Below are 6,000 nucleotides of genomic sequence, written 5' to 3' on the forward strand. Positions count from 1 at the left end.
TGTAATGCCAGTGGCCGAGGCCAGGCAGGTTCACATTGGCTTCGGTCAGTGGTAGAGAAACTGTGGAGCTGGAAAGCATCAGGCCATACCCGTTTATTGCAGGCTTGCAAAGACAGGCGAGCAAATAAACAACAAAAGGGAAAGAGCTAATAAACAAAGGAAAACCTACTGTTCACAGTAAGGGCAAGAGAGCAAGGAAAACCGCACCTCACGGTGATGGGAAAGCAATCTGGGAGAATCACCGCCCAGGGGAAGCACCCATAGCCTCATATAGGCTCTGCACACGTGCCTCTGCCACGTGCTCACGCACTGATCAAGCAAAGTGCTTGCAGCTGGTAAACCGGTGAGCAAGCCTAACACAGCTGCCCCACATGCACCAAGGACGCTTTGCACAAGCTGGGCTTTGGACAGCAGGGCAATGTGCACTTGCCTGCCCCAACAGCCCTCCTTAAAAGCCAATGGCCTCAATGGACATGGCCCTGGACTGTACAGGGCCCCCACCTATGATGGGTGGCCTTTTTGGCACCTTGAGGTAGGGGGCTAGAGGTGGACCTCCAGTTAACTCCTTGGGCAACCAGCATCTGGCCACCTAAGGTAGAAGTGTATTATCCCTTGAGAGCTCAGGGAGACAGCATTATGAAGGGCACCTTTATATTTTCTTTATGGCCCATAATGAGTCCTCCCATTTTGCTGCACATAGAACCAGCAGATCCTGGTGTGCAGGCCAATAAGATTTGGTATGGCCGCCAGGGACGGCCTCTGGTACCTGCTACTGTGCTGTCTGCAGACAGAACTCTGGCCTGTATTCTGCCAGAAGGGAAAGACTTGCCTCTCTTGGTGCTGCTAACCATGCTATCATTTTGCCCATAGCTGTGTTTTGTAATTTTGTTGCTGTAGCCTGTACTGTTTTTGTTTTTACACTGTACCTCACTCCTCACACAGGGACTATTGCGGAAGAAACCTGTCCTGTAGATTGTGAGACAAGCAACCCTAAGGGGGTGGAACATGGGGCAGCTGTGTGAGGCTTGCTCACTGGTGTACTAGCTGCAAGCACTTTCCTTGATTGGTGCATGAGCACATGGCAGCACCACGAGTGTATGGCCTACATAAGGCTATGTGTGCTTGCGCTCAAGAGAGATGGGGGGATTGCAGATGCGTGGATTGCCTGCCCACCACTCTGAGGGGCCATTATACTGCTTGTTTGCCTGAGAGGCAGTTTCCCTTGCCTGTGTGCTTGTCCTCCATTGTGTGACTTTATTAAACTAAATGGCCCAATGCTTTCCCGGCTCCACAGTTTTTCTACTGCCTGCCCGAATCCAATGTGGACCTGCCTGGCTCTGACGGTGGCCACTGGCATTACACACATGGCAGAGGCACGTGTGCATAGCCCATATAAGGCTCTGGGTGCTTCCCCTGGGCAACGATTCTCCCAGATCGCTCTCCCACCACCGTGATGTGAAGTTTTCCTTGCTCCCTTGCCCTGACTGCAAATAGCGGATTTTCCTTTGTTTATTAGCTCTTTCCCTTCTGTTGTTTATTTGCTCACCTGTCCTTGCGAGCCTCCAATAAATGGGTATGGCCTGATGCTTTCCAGCTCCGCAGTTTCTCTACCGTCTGCCCGAATTCAGTGTGAAGCTGCCTGGCCTCGGCCACCGGCATTACAGCTCTCAAAACACGGGTGGAGGTGCTGAGGCAGCTGGAGGAGCTTACAGCAACTGAAGACCTTGGAAGGTTGGTTTACCCTTGGCTAATGCAGCAGTGACGTCACCTGGTCTGGGCAGGTCCTGGAGTATAGGCATTGCCTGCTTCCTGAATATAAAGTAAGAGAGGTGTAATGCCAGTGGCTGAGGTCAGGCAGGTCCACATCGGATTCAGGCTGACGGTAGAGAAACGGCGGAGCTGAAGAGCTTTGGTCCGTTCCTGTTTAATAGATTCTTGCAAGGGCAGACGAGGGAACAGGCATAGAAAACCGCTCCTCGCAGCAGGCTAACGAACAGTAAAACGACCCCTCACTGTGGTGGGCAAGCGATCTTCCAAATACCCACTGTGGGCAAGGACCCGCAGCCTTACATAGGCCACACGCACGTGGCTCAGCCAGGTGCTCACACACTAATCAAACAAAGTGCAAGCAAACAAGCCTAACACAGCTGTTTTCCCTGCAGGAGGGAAGAAGAAGAGAGAGTGGGAAAAGCAGGCAGGCAAACAGAGGGGCTATATAAATGAAATAAAATGACAGCTCCGAGTTACATATATTAGTTCTAGAAAATCAAAAACCAGATAAAATATTAGCATTCTTTTCATATTAAAAAGTGTCTTTATGACCTTAGACAATCAGTGAGAAATCTTATTTATCAGTGCTAAAGCCTCTTCCAGGTCCTAAGATCTCCATGGTTTATTGACAGCAAGATGTACCATCTATTTTATTCTCCTTCAATTTTCTATCCTTCTAATCAACTACCTACAACTCTAAATAGCGATTAGAGTGCTCCTTTTATTTATTTATTTTTTTGTCTTTTAAATCTACCTGGACTTTTAACTTGCATTGAGACTCCAGCAGGGTAAATAGGAACACATTCAGGGGTCTTCAAACTTTTTATAAAAACCGTCCACTTTTGCAGTGCTGGTCAACCTGGTCCCTACTGCGCAACCAAACAGCGCTGTGATTGGCCCACCATGAGAGCTGAACCGCCCACTAGTGGGTGGTAGGGACCAGGTTGACCAGCACTGCAAAAGTGGGCGGTTTTTATAAAAAGTTTGGCTTCCCCGGGCGAGAGCACTCCCAGAGTTAAGGATGTCCACCTGTCTCAGCCACTGAAGCCGTTGCCCGCCATCCACGCGGTGAAGAAGGGGCGGGGACTCCTCCCGCCGCAGCTCCACTCTCCCAAGGCCGGCGCTCCACTACTCCAAACCCTTCTCTTCTCTGGCTTCCCATTAGGATGTGCAGTTCTGTTACAGCTCCAGAGAAACAAGCCGAATTCCCAGTCAGCCACTGTCGATTCCAGAACACGCCTCCTGTTAATGACTGCATTTTAATACATCCTCTCTTCATAAGAGTCAGACAGCCCCCCCCCCCATCCTTTTCTTTCAGTCTAAGGGCTGCCTGCTAGATTTGCACACTGTTAAATATTTCTCAGCTTTGCTGCCTTTAGCAAACATTTTTCCTGATAAGCTTTTCTTAGACCAAATGGCTACCCCTAACAGGAAAAATGAAAACAAGTTCTCAAATGAAGGTTTAATAGCAATTCTGAGCCGAGTTGATCTTTCATCATAGAATCCCTGACATTCCACTGGGAAGAAACCTAATTTAAGGGTGGAGAGTCAAGGAACTCTGATATCCAGAAGTTCTGAGAGCCAGAAATGACATCTAAAAATAATATTTGTAAATGTACCCAGAGGCTATTGCGTGATAGGCACCCACGGGAGCAGGGCCCTAGGCATCTGCTTATGCCTCAGGCTGCTTATGTTGATTGGCCAAAAATAGCAACAGCAAGCTTTTACCTAAGGCTCCTACCATCATTCCCCCCCAGCTACAGATGTAACTCCCAACCTAAGAATCAGGCCGATTCCCTCACAGAAATTGCCTTCCATCATGAGCAAGTCTGCATTTTGCTGTAGTGCACAGTCCGTTCTCTTTGGATCCTATGAATTTCCATTGTCATTCTTCCAGCTGCTGCCTCTTGTGTTACTGTATTTACCTTTTTTTTTTTTTTTTTACTTCCTCATTTCTATCTGCCTTCTCTACTTTTCCTGCCTTTATTTCAACCTGTTTCTCTGGGCTTTTGAAACCCCAGAGAAAGAACAATTAATTTTAAGTGGGTGCTCTTAAGAAGACTTCACAGAAGACATAAACTCTAGGGCAGGGGTCCTCAAATTTTTTACACAGGGGGCCAGTTCACTGTCCCTCAGACTGTTGGAGGGCCGGACTATTAAAAATAAACTATGAACAAATTCCTATGCACACTGCACATATCTTATTTTAAAGTAAAAAAACAAAACAGGAACAAATACAATATTTAAAATAAAGAACAAGTAAATTTAAATCAACAAACTGACCAGTATTTCAGTGGGAACTATGCTCCTCTCACTGACCACCAATGAAAGAGGTCCCCTTCCGGAAGTGTGGTGGGGGCCGGATAAATGGCCTCAGGGGGCCGCATGCGGCCCGCGGGCCGTAGTTTGGGGACCCCTGCTCTAGGGATACGTCGAAGCTTGGGTGAACTGTGAACCTTTATCCTAGAGGCAGTGCTCAATCATAAGAGACTCTATGCGAATGACACAATGAGCTCTATGCTGTAGAATAATTAATCTTTGTATTACAGACATCTATAATAGTTATCAATGGCCGTATAACAAATTATCCCCAAATTTAAAGACTTAAAATAATAAAACTGTAACACCTTACAGTTTCTGTGGGTGAGGAATCCAGCATGGCTTAGCCAGATGCTTCTCTTCCAAGCCTCGCAGAGGTGGCCATGCAGAGTCAGCCAGGGCGGCCACCCTCTCCACACTGAGTGGGCAAGGATCCAGTTCCAAGGTAACTCAGGCCATTGTTGGCAAGAATCAGCAACTCAGCTGTAAAGCCAGTATCCATGGCCACCATCACAGCAGCTGCCTGGCCCATGCAGGTTCGCAATGGATTCGGACAGTCGGTAAAGAAACAATGGAGCCAAAAACTGATAGGCCATTTTCTTTAATCCTAGCTTGCACCCGGCGGGCAAGTAAAAATACACACTGGGCTCCAAAACCCACTCACATTCAGTGCTCACAAAGCTACTGACTTATCCGAGTTTCCTAGAATCAAAGGTTTCTAGCTCATCAGCCTTATTCTCCTCAGTTCCCCATCTCCTTCCTTCTCTCTACACAAACTACACAAACTGGTATCTCACTCAGCACTCTGCCATCTTGGCTGCTTCTCCTGGCCACATGGCTTCTTTCCGCTGCTCTCTGCTCTGCTCCCTCTGCGCTCTCATGCTAATCATCCCAGGAACCAAGAGCACAAGCTCCTATTCTACCCTATTTTATAGTGTAGCTTCACAACCTTTAATCCAATATACAAAATAGGGAAGTCTCTAATACAAAGTCACTTCTCTGAGTCATGATGGGATTGTACCACCCCACGTCAAAAAGGGTGGGAAAGGCTTAATTCCAAAACCAAGCTCCAGGCTACAAAGATCCTGCCTGCCCACAGAGACACACATTAATTTCACCTGGGCAACGCCATCTTTAACAAAGTGAGCATAATATATTTTATCGGCCCTGGCCGGTTGGCTCAGAGATAGAGCGTCGGCCTGGTGTGCGGGAGTCCCAGGTTCAATTCCTGGCCAGGGCACACAGGAGAAGCGCCCATCTGCTTCTCCACTCCTCCCCCTCTCCTTCCTCTCTGTCTCTCTCTTCCCCTCCCACAGCCAAGGCTCCATTGGAGCAAAGTTGGCCCGGGCACTGAGGATGGCTCCATGGCCTCTGCCTCAGGCTCCTAGAATGGCTCTGGTTGCAGCAGAGCATCACCCCCTGGTGGGCATGCCGGGTGGATCCCGGTTGGGCGCATGCGGGAGTCTGTCTGACTGCCTCCCCATTTCCAGCTTCAGAAAAATACAAAAAGAAACAAAACAAAACGAAACAAAGAATCAGCAACTCACTGCCTGTTGCTTGGAGGCCTACCTGAGTTCCTTGACCCTTCTCTCTAGGTTTCTCCATGTGGACCCCACTTCCTATGGTCTTCTCCACAGAGCATCTCACAAAACAGCAACTGGCTCCAACAGAGTGAGCAAATGGTAGAGCAAGGGAGGGCAAGCCGGATGGGAGCCAGTGTCTTTCTGTCACCTAACCTCACAGGCAGCATCCTATTGTTTTTGGTGTGTTCTGTTCATTTGAAGGAAGTCATTAGGTCCAGCCCACACTCAAGAAGAAAGGATTACACAAGGACATAAAAACCAACAAGTAGAAATCATTGAAAATTATAAAAAAATATATAAATAAAAAAGAAATGGGAGGAGAATCGGG

The sequence above is a fragment of the Saccopteryx leptura genome, chromosome 11, assembly GCF_036850995.1.
Source record: "Saccopteryx leptura isolate mSacLep1 chromosome 11, mSacLep1_pri_phased_curated, whole genome shotgun sequence".
NCBI classification, from domain to species: Eukaryota; Metazoa; Chordata; class Mammalia; order Chiroptera; family Emballonuridae; genus Saccopteryx; species Saccopteryx leptura.